Below are 18,571 nucleotides of genomic sequence, written 5' to 3' on the forward strand. Positions count from 1 at the left end.
TGAAGCACACAAGTGACTACATATCCCTACCACGGACTCCCAGGACACATTTGATACAAAAGTTGGCTTCCATGCACTGGCAGTCATGCCAAATTGTATTGGTGCCCTCGACTGCACCCACGTGGAGTTGGTGGTCCCACATGCCACGGAGTTGGGACTCAGGGCACTGGGTTGTGGGGACATGGACACTGTGCACTGTTAACCAATAAAGCACACATACACAATAACCAATGTCCAGTCATGTGATTTTTCTTGACACAACGGGTGTATTAAACATGAAGTATATACAAAGTGATCTAACCCTCTCCCCCTCCCCTTCCCCCAGAACTACCCCACACACCCTCTCCCCCTCCACCTCCCCCAGAACAACCCAAGACACCCTCTCCCCCCTCCGCCTTCCCCCCAGAACTACCCCACACATGGTGTGCATTTCAATGCAGCATGAGTCTGCAACAGTTGCCATTGCCAGGTTGCCCTTACTTTCCATGTCCTCTACCAGCCTCGGGTGGCAGCATGTCTGACAGGTGCAGGGTCTGCGCGGACCTGCGCAGGGGGCTGGTCTACATGGAGCTGGCAGAGGAGCACGTGCTCGCTTACTCCAGTCCCTGTGCGGGATGCTGGGCCTCCATGGCATCTGAAATGCAGCTGAGGACCTGCCTCACAGCAGTCAACTCATCGCAGATGCGAGTCGTACTTGCCTCTATTGCAGCTTTAAGGGCCGCAGTGTGTTGGTGGCACTCCTGCCTTGTCAGGGCACTTTCGGTCACATGCTGTCTGACCAGCGCAGTGAGCTCCTCCTGGCACTGTTCTATGAGTGCCATTCTCAGCTCTCCGTCCCTGACACCAGTGGAGGTTGATGCAACATGCAACAAGGGTCCCACATCATTTGTGCTCTCTGCTGGGCTCAAGTTCCCTGGCCATGACTCCCCTCCAGACTGCTCATGGCTGCTGGCATTGGGTGTGCTGTGTGGGGTGAGGTGGGGTGACAGCTGCGGCCTGGGTATGCCATGTGGTCCGGATGTTTGGCTGTGTACCTCGTACCTCATCATCTGTCAGGGTAGCAGTGTCAGCTGATTCACCAACAGAACTGTTGGCAGCAGACAGTGACCCATCTGCCACTGGCTCCTGTGTGGTGGTAGCAGCTGGTGTGGGCACTTTCACAGTGTCAGTGGCCCTTTGCCGACCCCATGCCGGTACATCCTGTGATGCTTTGGCCTTCTGTGGCAGTCCAGGTTTGGCTGTGCCTCTTGATGTAGAAGGCCTGTTGTCTCCTACCGTGCCCATGGCCTTCTTACTGGGTGTTGTGGCCTGCACCGCGGAGTCCTGGCCCTCGCTGTCAGATTGTGAGCCTGTGGGGGACAGGGAGAGGGACAACATCAGTGATGGTTCTACATGCATCATGCATATATTGATATTGAGGCAGTTCTACACATTTGAGGGGATTTGGTTTTGGAGTTTTGACATACAGGTTGCTTGCCATATGGGTAGGTCATGCAGGCATATGTCTGGGTCACACATGCATGAGGTGGTGTATGCTGTGTGATGTGCCTTCCAGTTGTGCAATGTGTGCAGTGTGACACATGATGTTTACATGCTTGTGGGGTGTTTGAGGTGCTGGATGCATGTGGATGTGATGGTGCTGGGGACAGCCTATAGGCAGGGTTGTATACATGTGTGTGTGATGGCCCATGCATTGGCTCATTTCACCGTCACATTTGTGGGACATCATCATGCTTTGCATTACAGTGGTTTGTATGGACACTAACCTACATCTGCCGATGACGGCGCTCCCCGCTCCTTTTCTCCCACTCCCTCAATTGACTCCATCCCAATTGTCCTGGCACATGTGTCCTCCCGGCGAGTCGTCTTGATTGGTGAGCTTGCTCCGCCACCTGTTTCCATGCCCTGGCTCTTTTAGCTGCCATAATGTTTCTGGCACGTAGGCGCAGGTCATCCCAGTGCTCACGCACATCTTTCACAGTGCGGGGGGTGGTAGCGACCGCACTGATTTTACGTGCCACCTCCTCCCAGATCTCCTTTTTCCCCATAATGGGCGCACAGCACCTTTCTTCATGGCCTTGCCCATGGTGATGTGGTGGTATGTGAAGTTGGGGTTGCTGTGATGATGATGCAGGTCCTGTGTATGGAGGATTGCAGTGGATTGTGTTTTTCAAGATGGCCGCTGTGTTCTTTCCCGTTCCTGTGCAATGACGCAACTTCCGGTTCTGCCTATTTACGGGCACCGCTAATAGCTGTCACCGCTAATAGCGATGCCCGCTAATGCCATATCCATTGATGCCGGTATTACTGTCAGCGCTTTCCATGATGCCGCTAAGGTCCATTTTTTGGACTTTAGCGGCATGCCGGTAATGTCGTTACCGGCATGGCGCAAAGCTTGTGCCCGCGAACTCGTAATAGCCCTCTATTAGCGGGCTCTTTACTACACGGACACGGGGCCTCATTACACGTTGTGCATTAAGGGATTAACGTTACCGGCAATGGAATACCGGTATCGTTAAATCGCAACCCCAATTACGACCCGGGTTACCGCTATTAGCGGCACCGCTAAGTACGGTGCCACTAAAAGCAGCTAGTTCGTGGGCGCGCGGCCCTTCATCCCGTAAATAGCGGCATGTCGCTAATAGCACACCATCACAATCCATGCGGGCATGCAAATAGCGGCATGGTAAAGCCCCAAAAACCCCTTACCGGCATGGTGCTAATACCGGCATCACGAACCACCCGTTCAGAGAACTGAGCAGTGTTCCCACCTGCCACAGGTGGATACAAACAGCACAGGTGGAGGCAATCGAGACTGTGCCAGCACAAAAGGAGCACACCACACCCCTTCACACACCCCTTCCCACACCAAGATGGTTCCAATACTAGCAGCATTATATGGGCTGGAGGACAGGATTGCAGTGCAGCAGCAACAACAACAGGCAGCACATAGGAGACTCAGGAGGAGGAGGAGGAGCAGGGCAAGACAGGCACAGCAAGCACCACCAGGGCACCTAGTAATACCACAGCGGCAGCCACCAATACCCAGGATCCGAGCCAGTCCATTTAACCTAACCCCTGAGCAGATACACACCCTGTACCGTCTGGACCGGGATACCATCACCAGCATCGTGGACATGATACATGACGACATTGTGAGCCTCATAGACATCAGAACTGCCATCCCCCCTCTACTGAAGGTGGTGACCGTGCTCCACTTCCTGGCCACAGGCACCTACCAGCATACAGTGGGCAGATGCATGGCATCTCACAACCAGTATTCTCACGCACGCTGAACCAGGTACTCGATGCCCTCCTGAAGCATGCACGTGAACAGATATTCCTGCCACGGACTGCCCAGGAGATCGCAAACACCAAAGTTGGCTTCTATTCACTGGCAGGCATCCCAAGTTGCATCAGGCCATTGACTGTACACATGTGGAATTGGTGGTGCCACATCACAATGAAGTAGTCTACCGAAACATAAAGCAATTCCACTCTATCAATGTCCAAATGGTATGTGACGCAAACAAGATAATCACACATTGTTGTGCCCGATTTCCCGGATCAACCCATACCACTCTACATGGAGCAACAAGCCGGACAACGTTTGTGGCTACTTGGTGAGTAGCAGGGCAAGCACATGGCAGTGTGATGGGGGGCTACATACTCCAACTGGGTGTGATTGGGGGGGTACATACTCCAACTGGGTGTGATTGGGGTGATGATACATACTCCAACTGGGTGTGATTGGGGGGGGGGATACATTGGGGGGGAGAAACATACTCCAGCTGGGTGTGATGGGGGGGGGGATACATACTCCAACTGGGTGTGATTGGGGGGGATACATATTCCAAATGGGTGTGATTGGGGGGGGAGATACATACTCCAACTGAGTGTGATTGGGGGGGAGAGATACATACTCCAACTGGGTGTGATTGGGGGGGATACATACTCCAACTGGGTGTAGACAGCCGTCCGTAGGAGAAATGGACATACAGATGTACTCCAATGTTCATCAGGGAAGGCCACAATGTACTTGAGAAGAACCCATATGCAATTTGAAGCTGCACAACATTGAGAACCATCCAGGTTTCCAAATATCACACATCCATCCACATCCACATTGCACATCATGCCACACCACACCACATAATACACAAATCAGCAACATGGCGTCAAGATAGTGATACAGAATTAGCGCAGCACAACATCAATAAAGCAATGTGCCCTTGAATGCATGCAAAGGGATCACCCCTAGCCATAGCATTGAACAACGCACCTATAGCACCACAGAAGTGATGCTTCACAGCATGGCAACATCGATGTCGGAATGGCAGTACACAAGCAGTGTGGTACCAATTTTGCCTGGTCCCAGGTTCACCTAAGACCTGGCCTCACCCAAGACATGTCAATTACTGTCGGTGGCATGAATCGGGCATGTCTACTTGCAGGGTCGAGCTCACCTTTGCACATTGCAGTCACACAGATCGTCTGCATGCATGCTGGTAATCGTGGATTTCAATCACAATGCAAAGTCGATTTGTGTGATATGTACAGGCCGCTCTTGAGGTAAACAGTAACAGGTCCCCATTCTTCCCCCCATACAGGTGATGCCAGCTATCCCCTGAAGAGGTGGCTCCTTACCCCTCTACGGAACCCACAGAACAGGCACAAAGAGGACTACAATCATGCACATACCCGTACCCGCGTCGTGATTGAGCAGACTTTTGTCCTTTTGAAGACACGGTTCAGGTGCAAAAGCAGGTCGGGTGGGGCTCTCCTGTACGGCCATGAGAAGGTGGCCAAGATCACCATGGCATGTGTCATGCTGCACAATATGTGTATCAGACGGAATGTGCCACTGCCCCCTAACCTTGAAATGCAACCACCTGATGAGGATGATGATGGTGATGAGGACGGAGGTGACGGGGATGGTGGTCATGCAAGAGGCAATGCCCAGGAGGGACGCGATGTGTGACAGCAACTGATCAACCAAATATTCTGAGACACAATTTAATTATGTAGGATGGATATGGGTATTAGTGCACATGGTGTCTGTGGTGAAGCGCAAACTGGACCCTGTCATCAATAAAGTACACATACACAATGACGGAGTCCAAGCCTGTGTTTTGACTAGTCACCAGTGTATTAATGTATAACTAGATGATAAAGTGCATGTCCCCAACTATCCCACCACCTTTCCCACACCCCTCCCCCCACAACACTCCTGAAACACCCTTTCCCCCCTCCCCCACAACACTCCCGAAACACCCTTTCCCCCCTCCCCCCACAACACTCCCGAAATACACTTTCCCCCCTCCCCCTCAACACTCCCGAAACACCCTTTCCCCCCTCCCCCACAACACTCTCGAAACACCCTTTCCCCCTCCCCCCACAACAACCCCATGTGTGCCTTGCACAATGTTGGTGTTCTGCTGCACATGTGCCAGCTAGACCCTGCTGTCCCTAATGGCCATTGCCACCACCACCATTTGGAGGTTGGGATGATGTGCGCCGAGTGGTGCGCATGGAGCGGCGGAGGGGGCTTGTCTGCCTTGAACTCGCAGATGATGAGGAGGTTGTCTGACTGTGGTGGTGGGAATTGACGGTCCATCGCGTCCGCTATACGCGTGAGGACCTGCCTCAGTTGGCCAATCGCAATGCACAGCCTGTTGGTACAGGCTTCCATCGCCTCCCTTGACTGCCTAGCAGTCTCCGTGATGTCCCCCTTGAGACGGGATGCCTCTTCCACATGCTGTCCAACCAGCGCTGTAATGTCCTCCTGGCACTGCCTGATGGTGCCAGGTCAGGGCCACTGTGGCCAGCTCGTGGTGTGGTTGCTGCGCCTACATCTACGTCCCGGTCATCAGGTGAGGCCACCGGTAGGCTCCAGCTCCCTCCCATGTTTTCCTCGCCAGACTTGCCATGGACACAGGATCCTGGTATTGGCCGCAGAGTTGCTTCTGGGCTTCCTGGGGGGGTTGGGGTGTGCATTTGCATGCTGAACTCCATAGGGTCCTCCACATCTGACAGCGGCACTGTTGCAGCTGCCTCACCAGTGGAACTTGTGGCAGCAGAGTGTGGCCCCTCCGTGAGTGTGACCTGTGGTGGGGGGTTCACATCAGTGGGCGTGGCAATTGTTGCTGGTGTGGACTTTGGTATTGGCACAGTGGCGATCTTGAGATGTTTGCCCCTCTGCAGGGGCTCACTCCTCCCTGTGCCACTTTCTGTGTGGGGGTGTCCCCTGTCTCCTGTGCCCTGGGTTTTTTCTTTGCAGGGGGGGCCTGAGTCGCAGTGGATGGTTCTTCGCTGTCTGTATGTGAGCCTGTGGGGGACAAAGAGGGGGATGGTATTGGTGATGGTTCAACATGCTTCATGCAGATTCAGTTCATCATGGTGTTCTGTGCATTGGGACTTCATTGGTGGGAATTCAAGTGATGGGGCTGTTGAGTGGGTCTTCCATACATGGGTCTGTGTGGCACTTTTGATGCGTGCATGTGTGTGTGTTGGGGTGTGACACTCACATGGGCAGGGTTGTGTGCATGTATGAATGTGGCCGCATCCATGAGGTGAATGTGGCCTCACATTTGGGGGGTGCCTCAACATTCATGGTGCATTGTTTCATGTGTACACTTACCTCCATCTGATATAGTGGCCACACCATGCTCCATGCTCCCGACTCCCTCGATTGATTCAACACCAATCGTGCTGGCGCAGGTCTCCTCCCACTCCTTCAATTTAATTGGTGAATCCGCGCCACCTCCTGTGGCCATGGCCAGGTTGCAGTTTGCAGACAGTATGCTGCGGACCCGGAGATCGTCCCACTGCTTTCTGCACTCCCGGACGGTGGTGGTGGTGGTGCCCACTGCACTCACTTTCAGGGTGACCTCTGCCCAGATGGCCTTTTTCTGGATCAGGATCTCCCGCTGCATGTCGTTGGCAAATACCACTTCAGAGTTTGCTGCTAGTGTCTCAGTCAGCATAATGAGTTCCTTGTTGGTAAACTTCTCTTTACGCTGGCGGTCAGTGTTTTTTTTTTTGGCCTTTGGCATGGTGAGGGGATCCTTGTGGCTTTGGGATGGCACAGTTGTCGAAACAGGTCCAGGGGGCGAAGGATGTCAATGGATTGTGTTTTTAAAGATGGCCGCCATGCTCTTTCCCGTTCCTGTGCGATGACGCTATTTCCGGTTCCGCTATTTAACGGTGACCGCTAATAGCGGTGTCCGCTATTTGCGTGCTTCTGGAGGTAGCAAGTGCTATCAGCGCTTTCGTCGGTGCCGCTAAGGGCTTTTCTGGGGTCTTTAACGGCATGCCGGTAGGGTCATTACCGGCATGGCGCTATGCTCGTGTCCGCGTACTCGTAATGCTACGCAATTAGCGCCCTCTTGACTAGGCAGACACGTTAATAGCGCCATGCCGGTAAATTCCGTTTTTTACCACGTACCATGTAATGAGGCCCACAGTATTTGCTCCATGCCGGTAAGGAAAGTTACTTACAACCAAACTCGTAATGAGGCCCAATGTCTGCTCCAATTTCCCAAAGCATGGGCCTCATTACGAGGTCGCCGGTAAGGGGTTAACGGCAAAGGTAAGGGTTCCATTGCTGTTAACCCCTTACCGCCGCATTAAGAGGTCCCTTAGCGGGAGCCAGGGAGCTAATAACGGGCCCGCTATTAGCTACATCCCCATTCCCATTGAGCCCTATGGGGGCTCGAAATGGAATGGGGAATGGTTCTCAGAATGGGCACTTACCGGGTCCTCCAAGGTTAGAATGACCCGGTAAGTCCCTATTCTGAGAACCCGGACCCGGAATGCGGTAAGGGGGTAGCCATGGTGCTAGCAGCACCATGGCTACCTCCAACCTCGTAATGAGGCCCCATGAAAAAACAACATAGCCTGGGAATGGGGAAGTAGTTAATAATGGTACTGCAATTTGCGGTACCGTTATTAGCTCTGAAGTCCCTTAGCGGGTCCCGTCCTTAACACTTGGTCAGACCAGGTTTTAAGGAAGGGACCCGCTAAGGGACCTCGGAATATGGAGGTAAGGGTTTACCGGCACCGGCACCCTTACTGGTGCAGCTAATCCCTTACCTCCTATCTCGTAATGAGGCCCAATGTCAACAAAGCAAACAGTAAGGGCCTCATTACACGGTAGGCGGTAAGGGTTTACCGGTACCGGTATTTTACCGGTACCGGTAAATCCTTACCGCCTTACTACGAGGTCCCTTTGCGGGTTGAGGAATTTAACACCTGCTTTTTGCAGGCGTTAAAAATCCAACCCGCAAAGGGACCCAGGGAGCTAATTACGGTACCGCAATTTGCGGTGCCGTAATTAGCACCTTCCCCTTTCCCATTATGCCCTATGGGGCAAAAATGGGAATGGGGAAGGGCAATGGTGGAAGGGGGAATTACCGCCCTGCCAACCTTGGAATGGGGCGGTAATTCCCCTTTCCACCAAGGAGGTGCCGGTATTTTACCGGCATGAACCATGGTGCTAATTGCGCCATGGTTCTCCGCCTACCGTGTAATGAGGCCCTAAGTATACAAAGGGCCTCATTACACGGTAGGCGGTAGGGATTTACCGGTACCGGTAAGGGAATACCGGTATTGTTAAATCCCCTCCACAGTTACGACCCGAACAAACCGCTATTAGCGGCACCGCTAAGTACGGTGGCACTATTAGCGGCAAGTCCGTGGGCGCGCGACCCCTCAGTCCGGAAATAGCACCATAGCGCTAATAGCACGCCATCACAAGCCATGTGGACATGGCAATACCGGCATGGCGAAGACCCAAAAACCCCTTACCGGCAAGGCGCTAATACCAAGCACCACCAGTGCACCTAGTGATACCACAGAGGCAGCCACCAATTCCCAGGATCAGAGCCAGTCCATTCAACCTAACCCCTGAGCAGATACACACCCTGTACCGTCTGGTCCGGGATACCATCACCACCATTGTAGACATGATATACGACGACATTGTGAGTCTCATAGACATCCGTACTGCCATCCCCCCTCTCCTGAAGGTGGTAACTGTGCTCCACTTCTTGGCCACAGGCACCTACCAGCATACGGTAGGTCAGATGCATGGCATATCACAACCAGTATTCCCACACACGCTGAACCAGGTGCTCGATGCCCTCCTGAAGCACACAAGTCAACACATAGCCATGCCATGGACTGCCCAGGAGATCTACAACCCCAAAGTTGGCTTCCATTCACTGGCAGGCATCCCAAGTTGCATCGGGGCCATCGACTGTACCCATGTTGAACTGGTGGTCCCACATGCCAATGAGGTAGTTGTTAGGGTTGGCTCTTATACTTGCATGTGTGCTGAGCCAGGATTGATGTCACCATCAGAATGTAGGCTGTGAGTCTGGAGTGTGAGATTAGAATGTTTGGGGTTGAATGGGTTCTAACCCAGGCAGTTAGATTATGTGAGCCTGGGTGGTGGGAGCCAGTGGGCTCCTGTCCCTTTCCTCTTTATCTCCTAATAACTATGATGACATCTGATCCTTGTAACAGAAAGACCTTAATAAAGTAACCACTATGCGTACCTGGTCTGTGTATCCTGAGTGTCCCTTGGAGTGAACCCTATGACCAAGAGCCGGTCATAACAATTGGCGACGAGGATGGTCCAAGGTATGGTGAAGGAGGACCTTGGAGTGGACACCAAGTGAAGCAAAAGGAGATGCAGGTACCTGTGTGATGTCATCTGAGAGAGGAGAAGAGACTCTGCTGCGGGGGGTGCAGGCAAGAGGACAAGTAAATGAAAGGAGAGAGGGAGAGCCCACTGCCCCCCATAGACTGGTTGCACCCACCACCCAGGGCTGTTTGAGCCAGTCCACCCAGGGCTGGAAGGGACAGCTTGTCAGAGGAGACCCCTGGGAAGAAGGTAGAGTGCCCTCTTTGAGGCCAGGAGTCATTATAGGCTGTCCAAGAGTCTGGAGAAATGGAAATCACCCAGGGCTGGAAGGGACAGCCTGTCAGAGGAGACCCCTGGGAAGAAGGGAGAGTGTCCTGTTTGAGGCCAGGAGTCATTAGAGGCTGTCCAAGAGTCTGGAGAAATGGAAAGCACCCAGGGCTGTTTGAGTCAGCCACCAAGTACTGCTTTAGTCAGCCCCCAGGGCTGTTGCAGGCGACCACCCAGGGGTGTCAGAAGCATCCTGCCCCATGGAGCCTGGGGCAAGGATGGCCTGTTGGAGTCTGCCAGGAACAGGCCCCCTGGTACATGAGGAGACATTGGCAGGGTTGCATGAGGCTGCCCAAGTGTGCCACCATTTCCTGAGTGACTATGCCAGCATTATTTAAAAAGGGGAAGTGTAATTTCCATGCCAAGTAAGCGTAATTGTGCCTTTTATGCACCTGGAGGCTAAAGGTTTTAATGAGAATAGACGCTATGCTGATTTGGTCTGAGGTGGGGACCATGCAATGAGAAAATGGTTACTGTTTGGGTTGGGGTATGATAGTAGTTTTTGGGGATGATTAGTTTATGCTTGCAGAAGAAATTTTGGAGTTTCATTTAAAAGTAAAATGTCATAATGGATTGAGCAACGATGTGGCAAGCAGTGACTGAAGAGTACTGTTGTGCATTAGTAGTGAATTACCATGAGAGGTATTAGTGAGAATGATGTTGCACTTAGAATAGGAGATGCATTTTATTTTAGATGTAACCATTTTGAGGCATTGCAGGTTGGTTTTAGAGTTGGCCCCAGTTGGCAACATGGACGTTTAGGTCTCATTTAAAGTTGGTTTCCACATTTGTGTTGTGACAGGGGTTGTGTGTGAGTGGCACATATGAGGTTGATTGAGGTGGACAATCAAAGGGTGTTGATCCTATTATGCTTAGTATAACGTTTTGAGGCATTTTAGCATATTAGGTTACCTGTTTCATGGCGACATGGACTTTTAGAAAATGTGACTTGGATGTACTATGTTTCAATGTTCTGATCATCCTAAGACTATGTTTTGCTTGTGTGTGTGTGGTGTGAGATTTGTGATCTTAAAGCACAATAAGAGTGATGTTGGTCATTAATGGTTACCACAATCTTTGAGTAATTTCAGCATTTAGAGTTGCCCATGCTTTGGCAACATGGACTTTTAGGAAATGAGATCTGCAATTTATAATGTGATTATTGATATGTCATTGCAATGCTTACTATAACCATTTTTGAGGCATTGTAGGCGTGATGTTCTGTTTGTGCGTGTATGGATGTGCAACCCATGATGACTGCCAGAGTGACTGCAGCGCTCCTTAGCAGTTAACATTCTATGCCGGGGTTGTCTGTATTTTGAACATCCTGTGTTTGTGTGTGTGTTGTAGCAGTATGTGAATGTTTTAGTGTTGGTGCATGACCAGTGTTGGGTTTTGAAATCTTTTTTATTGTTTTTTGGAATATGTTTTAATTGATGTACATGACCAGGGTTGGTCAGGGGACTCTGCGGAGTTGGAGGTGTTTGGTGTTTTGAGGCCCTGTGGGGTTAGTGATGTTACTAGTGGTAGGCTAGTATAGAACCTAGTTGGAACTTTGATTAATTGGTTAGTGACTCTGAGGGGTCCAGAGGTACCTAGTAGGAGACTAGTACCATAAGCTTTGCAAAGCTGTGTTTTTGTGATGATTGGTGGCTCTGAGGAGTTCACATGAAACCTAGTGAAGCTTTTATGTTGTTTTGGATTGTGGCTCTGCGGAGCAGTCCAGAGGCATCTAGCAGGGGACTAGTGCCTGAAGCTGTGTGAAGCTTCTATGTTGTTTTTGAAGGTGTCTAGCTCTGCGGAGTTTACTTGAAGCTGTGTGAAGCTTTGATGTTTTTGGTGACCCTGGAGTTGTTAAGGTCCAGGGATTGCTTGGAATTCTGGAGATGCAAGTTACATTGCATTTAGTGTTTTCTTTTAACTTTAGGTGACTTTTGGAATTGTTCTTGAGTCCGCTCTTGATTAATTTCAGAAGCCTGGCAAAGTTTCATCTGCAGCTGTGTTCACTTTGGGGTGTTTATTTGGTTTTGAAGGGCTCATTTGTCTGGCCAACATTTGTAGCGTTATGCTGGTGGTGGTTCTTTAGTGACAGCTGGTTGCGTTTCTTTATTGGTGTGATGAGGTGAGTGACTGGTGATTAGGTGTGTCTGTGTTGCTTGAATTTTGGAATGGATTTGACAGCGGCATGAGTTGTGACTGTGGTTTCTTGGTGACCCAGGTAGATTGTTGGGTTGTTAGTAAGTATCTTGCGCAGTTATGACAGTACCTGGTTTTTCCCGGTTTTGGGAGTTAGTACTCGGAAGTGGCAGTCCGAGGTTCCTTTGTGGCAGAGAGGAACGGAAGGAGCTTTGTGTTTGGTTGGTCTTGGTAGTGTTGTGGTTTGTTTGCCGATGTGGGCGGTTAGTGCTCGAAAGTGGCAGTTCGAGGTTCCTTTGTGGCAGGCGGGAACGGAAGGCAATTTGTGATGTTTTGATTGGTTGGGAATGTTAGTTGTGGCGGCTGGGACTGTCTTAGGGTGTTAGTTACGCCTGTTTGTTCAATCTCTGGGGTTAGCGGAACTCTGCTGAGAGTGAGGTGTGTCTTGCTGTTGTGAAAGTGTGTGTTGCTCTTTATGCAAGAGGAGGAGGTGTTAGGGTTGCTTTCTCTAAGTGTGTGTTTGAGGTGTGTTTGTTTGTTGTAGGAAAGGAGGTGTTAGGGTTGGCTCTTATACTTGCATGTGTGCTGAGCCAGGATTGATGTCACCATCAGAATGTAGGCTGTGAGTCTGGAGTGTGAGATTAGAATGTTTGGGGTTGAATGGGTTCTAACCCAGGCAGTTAGATTATGTGAGCCTGGGTGGTGGGAGCCAGTGGGCTCCTGTCCCTTTCCTCTTTATCTCCTAATAACTATGATGACATCTGATCCTTGTAACAGAAGGACCTTAATAAAGTAACCACTATGCGTACCTGGCCTGTGTATCCTGAGTGTCCCTTGGAGTGAACCCTATGACCAAGAGCCGGTCATAACAGTAGTCTACTGTAACAGAAAGCAATACCACTCCATCAACGTCCAAATGGTATGTGACTCCAACAAAATCATCACACATTGTTGTGCCCGATATCCCGGATCAACCCATGATTCAATGGTCCTGCGGAACTCGACAATACCACGATACATGGAGAGACATGCTGGACAACGTTTGTGGCTACTTGGTGAGTAGCAGGCCAACCACATGGCAGTGTGATGTGGATTGTGAGGGGGGGGATGCATACTCCAACTGGGTCTGAGTGGGGGGGGGAGATGCATACTCCAACTGGGTCTGAGTGGGGAGGGGAGATGCATACTCCAACTGGGTGTGAGTGGGGGGGGGAGATGCATACTCCAACTGGGTGTGAGTGGGGGGGGAGATGCATACTCCAACTGGGTGTGAGTGGGGGGAGATGCATACTCCAACTGGGTGTGAGTGGGGGGGAGATGCATACTCCAACTGGGTGTGAGTGGGGGGGGGGATGCATACTCCAACTGGGTGTGAACTGGTGTCAGGAGAAGAATGGACATACATGTTAGCATCACTGTCCAGTGAGGCAGCCCACAATGGACCAGACACAAAACCAATTGCAAGTTGTGATTTGCCGGACAAAGATATCAATCAATTACGCCAAACACGCCATTTCCAACCACATGCACACCGCACAACACACTATTTGCCCCATAACACAAATCAGCAACATGCATGGAAAAATCACATCAGAAATGTACGCTGAACAACATCAGAAATGATCCGCACCCATGAGTGCATACAAATGGATCTCCTGTAGCCATTGAAGTGAGCCACACCCGTACAACACTACTGAATTGCCATTAAACAGCATGGTGACTTCAAATGAGGAATGGCAGTATACTAGCAGTGTGGTACAAACGTTGCCAGACCCGGGAAACATGAATGACTTAAACTCAGCCAGGACATGGCAATCTCTGCCGTATGTCCACTTGCAAGGACTACCTCACCTTCCCACATTGCAGTAACCCTGATTGCCATGCGTGCTTGGATCAGTGGATGTCATTCACAATGCTATGATTGTTTGTGTGATAAGTACAGGTTCCACTGATGCCGGTTATCCCCTGAAGAGGTGGCTCCTTACCCCTGTACGGAACCCACAGAACAGGCACGAAGAGGACTACAATCGTGCACATACCCATACCCGCGTGGTAATTGAGCAGACATTTGGCCTTTTGAAGGCACGCTTCCGGTGCCTCAGCAGGTCGGGCGAGGCACTCCTGTACGGGCATGAGAAGGTGGCCAAGATCACCATGGCATGTGTCATGCTGCACAATATGTGTATCAGACGGAATGTGCCAATGCCCCCTGACATTGAACTGCAACCACCTGCTGAGGATGATGACGGGGATGAGGATGGAGGAGAGGGGGCTGCAGGTCATGCAGGTGGCGATGCCCAGGAGGGACGTGCTGTGCTCCAGCACCTGATAGACCATTGTTTCTGATACACATGGATTAGGAGGGTGCAATTGATGTGGAGCTCAGGGCACTGGGAGGACATTGACACTGTGCACCCTTCACCAATAAAGCACACATACACAATAATCAATGTCCAGTCATGTGATTATCCATGCTATAACGTGTGTATTGAGCATTATGTGAATCAAAAGTGCATGTACCCTCCACCCCAAACATCCTCTCCCTCCCCCCTCCCCCCATAACTCCCCCAAACACCCTCACCCCCCATAACTCACCCCATAACTCCCCCAAACACCCTCACCCCCCTCCCCCCATAACTCCCCCAAACACCCTCACCCCCTCCCCCCATAACTCCCCCAAACACCCTCACCGCCCTCCCCCCACAACTCCCCCAAACACCCTCACCCCCCTCCTCCACAACTCCCACAAACATGGTGTGCACATCAGTGCTGCATTAGTCTGCAAGTGTCAACAGTGACAGGCTGGCCCTACTTCCCTCCTCAACTACCACCATTGGGGGGTTGTGAGTCTGGCCGCAAGGACCGGCTGGACCTGCGCAGGGTGCTTGTTTGGTCAGAGCTGGCAGACGATGAGGTGCCTGGTTGATCAGGTCCCTGTGTGTGACGCATGCTCTCCATCGCCTCAGCAATGCGGGTTAGGACCTGCCTCACAGCGGCCATCTCATTACATAAGCGCGTCGTGTTGCTGTCCATGGCGGCTTTCATGTCCCTTGAAAAGTCTGGAATCTCCTCCCTGGACAAGGCAGCCTCGCTCACTTGCCGGCCAACCAGGGCATTGAGCTCCTCCTGGCACTGTCGTATTAGGCTTATGCTCTCGTCTGTGGGCCTGTCCCTGTTTCTCCTCGGCGCAGCTTGCTGCATGTGGCCGCCATCAGGTGAGCTTGCCACGGGACTCATTAACCCTGCCAGTGATTCTCCGGCATACACCTCATGGATGTTGCCATTTGTTGTGTTGCATGGGCTGTGGTGTAAAGACAGCTGGGGACTGGGTGTACGATGCACTTCCGGTGTCGGACATGGGTCCTCCACATCACTCATGGGTGGCGTGGTAGCTGCTTCTCCGACTGAGCTATTGGCTGCGGACAGCGTGCCTTCTGCCACTGGCTCCTGAGTGGTGGGGGTGGGTAGTGTGGGTACTACCACAGTGTTGGATGGTATATTAACCCTTGGTGTAGTCGGTGCGTGTGTGGCTTTGGACCGCAGGGCCACTCCAGATTTCACAGTGCCCCTCGATGTACTGGGCCTGGTGCCTGCATCCTTGCCCTTGGCCTGCTTTTTGGGTGGTGGGGCCTGCGTTGCAGAGTCCAGCTCCTCACTGTCAGATTGTGAGCCTGTGGGGGAGCAAGACAGGGATAGCATCAGTGATGGGTCAACGTGCATCATGCATATGTTGTTGTTGCTGCAGTTCTATGGATCTGGACATCTAGTTTGGACATGCAGTTGTTGGCCAGATGGGTGGGTCATCCAGACATGAGTCAGGGTGACACGTGTGTGAGGTGCTGCATGCATGTGGTTGTGTGGGGATGTGCACGGCATATGTGCAGGGTTCTATACATGTGTGTGTGATGCCCCCATCCATTAGATAATTCCCATGTCACATTTGGGGGGTGACCTCATGCTTTGCATTGCAGTGCTTTGCGTGGACACTCACCTCCATCTGACGTTGTTGCCACACCGCGCTCCATTTGGCCCACTCCCTCGATGGATTCAATGCCAATGATGCTGGCACATGTCTCCTCCCACTCCTGCATCTTCATCGGGGATCCTCCTCCGCCTCCTGTGCCCATGGCCAGACTCCTGTTGGCCGATAGTATACTGCGTACACGGAGGCGCAGATCGTCCCACCGCTTGCGCACGTCCTTTACGGTGCGGGGGGTGGTGCCCACCGCACTGACTTTCCGCGCCACCTCTGCCCAGATCTCCTTTTTTCTCAGCAGTGCGGGACGCCGCATGTCGCTTGCAAACACAACATCTGCGTTTTCAGCTAGTGTGTCTGCTAGCATTGTCAACTCCTCGTCGGAGAAGCTTTGTTTGCGCTGGCGCACATCAGCTTTCTTTAGGGCCTTGGGCATTCTTTGATGTCGTGGGAGGAAGTTTTTCCAGCTGTGGTGTTGCTGCAGGTCCTGGGTGCAGAGGATGGCAATGGATTGTGTTTTTAAAGATGGCCGCCGAGCTCTTTCCCGTTCCTGTGCGATGACGCTATTTCCGGTTCCGCTTTTTTACAGTGACCGCTAATAGCGGTGACCGCTAATGGCGGTAAGCGCTATTAGCGGTAACCGCTCTTTCCATGTAGCGTGAGGGCGGAGGTGCTATCAGCACTTTGGTCAAAGCCGGTAAGGTGCTCTTGGGGGACTTTGGCGGCATGGCGGTAGGGTCATTTACCGGCATGGCACTATGCCCGTGTCTGCATACTCGGAATGGGGCGCTATTAACGGTCGCCTGCGAGGAAGGACACGCTGATAGTGCCATGCCGGTAAATTCCATTTTTTACCACCTACCGTGTAATGAGGCCCAATGATTGGAGTCACAAACACCACAACATAACACACCCATAAAAGCAAACAGCTAACCACTCACCACAACCCTAAATGCTTGCTTGCATGGGTGTCTTATGCTGCAATGGTTGTGATCAGTGCCTACAGTCTTGGGTACATTGCATGACAAAACACTGTATACAGCCTCAACAAAGCAAACAGTAAATATACAATGATTGGAATCACAACCACCGCAACATAACACACCCATGCAAGTGAACACCTGACTACTAACTACAACCCAAAATGCCTAGAGTCTTAGATGCCGACATTCTAAACACAGTCCAACAAACCAACTACCACTGTCCTATAAATACTATTAAACTACTGGGAACCAATAAACAAACTTTTGAAAACATACCCATTATGCAGCCCACATACCACAGTCAAAATATTTGCTTGCTTGGGTGTGTTATGCTGCAGTGGTTGTGGCCAGGGCCTAGAGTCTTGGGTGCATGGCCGAAAGCCTGCCTTCGGCCATACACCCAGGACTAACTACCCAATACTAATATTTGTATTTATTTTATTTATAGAGAGCACCGGGCCCAAAGGCAACCGGGTGTGTATTTTAGTTACAACATGATAAGGCAGACATGGCAGTACAATTACAATTTAAATGACAGTTTAAAATTACAATAACATTTATAAACATATATACCAAATGCATGTTACGGGTGATCGGGAGCACATAGCCTATGTACAAGAGGTGGCTAGCGCAAGGGCGGTGGTTGGCAAGAGGGTGAGGGGTCTTGGGCGGTAAGCCAAGCTTTAGCCATGTTTTTAAAACTGTGGAAGGATGGTTCAGATCTTAGCAAGTTAGGAAGCGAGTTCCAGAGTTTCGCCGCCATTACTGGGAAGCTGGCTCCCCCAGATCTTTGAAGGTTGATACGTGGTATAGAGAGGCAGTTAGTATGAGCAGTTCTGCGAGGTCTGTTAGTATTGTGGAGGGTGAATCTGTTGGCTAAGTAGAAAGGAGCTTGGTTGGATAGGCAGTTATGAGTGAGTGCAAGTGCTTTCAGTGTAATTCGTTGAGGGACAGAGAGCCAGCATAGGTTACGTCTGGTGTCTGAGATGTGTTGGTTCCTAGGGATGTTGAGAGCGGCTCTAATAGCATTGTTTTGGATGATTTGTAACTTGTTTAAGTTACATCTGATGGTTCCCAGCACGAGAGTCCTAACAAGTGTGACACAGTTGGCTGGTGAAAGGAAAAGGCGGCTGTCTGTAATAAGCTTGCAGGTGTATGCCGCTGCAGAGGAAACGGCATTTGTTTGTCTAGCCAAGTATAAAGCAGAGTCGAGGTAAATCCCTAACGTTTTTGTGTCCTTAGGGGCCTTGATAGTTTTACCATCAATGATGAAGGAGTTGAAATCACGGGCCAGTTTGCATAGTTTTTGAGTAGAGCCAAGAATGAGGAGCTCTGTCTTCTCGTCATTTAGACAAAGGGCCTCATTACGACCCTGGCGGTATGGGGTAAACAGCGCCGTAAGTGGTGTTGGTGCCATTTACCCCATACCACCTCATTACGAGGTCCCCTCACGGGACCCAGGAAGCAATGTCTGGTCAAACCAGGTGTGCTTACCGGGTC

The sequence above is a fragment of the Ambystoma mexicanum genome, chromosome 14, assembly GCF_040938575.1.
Source record: "Ambystoma mexicanum isolate Mex_15411 chromosome 14, UKY_AmexF1_1, whole genome shotgun sequence".
Classification (NCBI taxonomy): Eukaryota; Metazoa; Chordata; class Amphibia; order Caudata; family Ambystomatidae; genus Ambystoma; species Ambystoma mexicanum.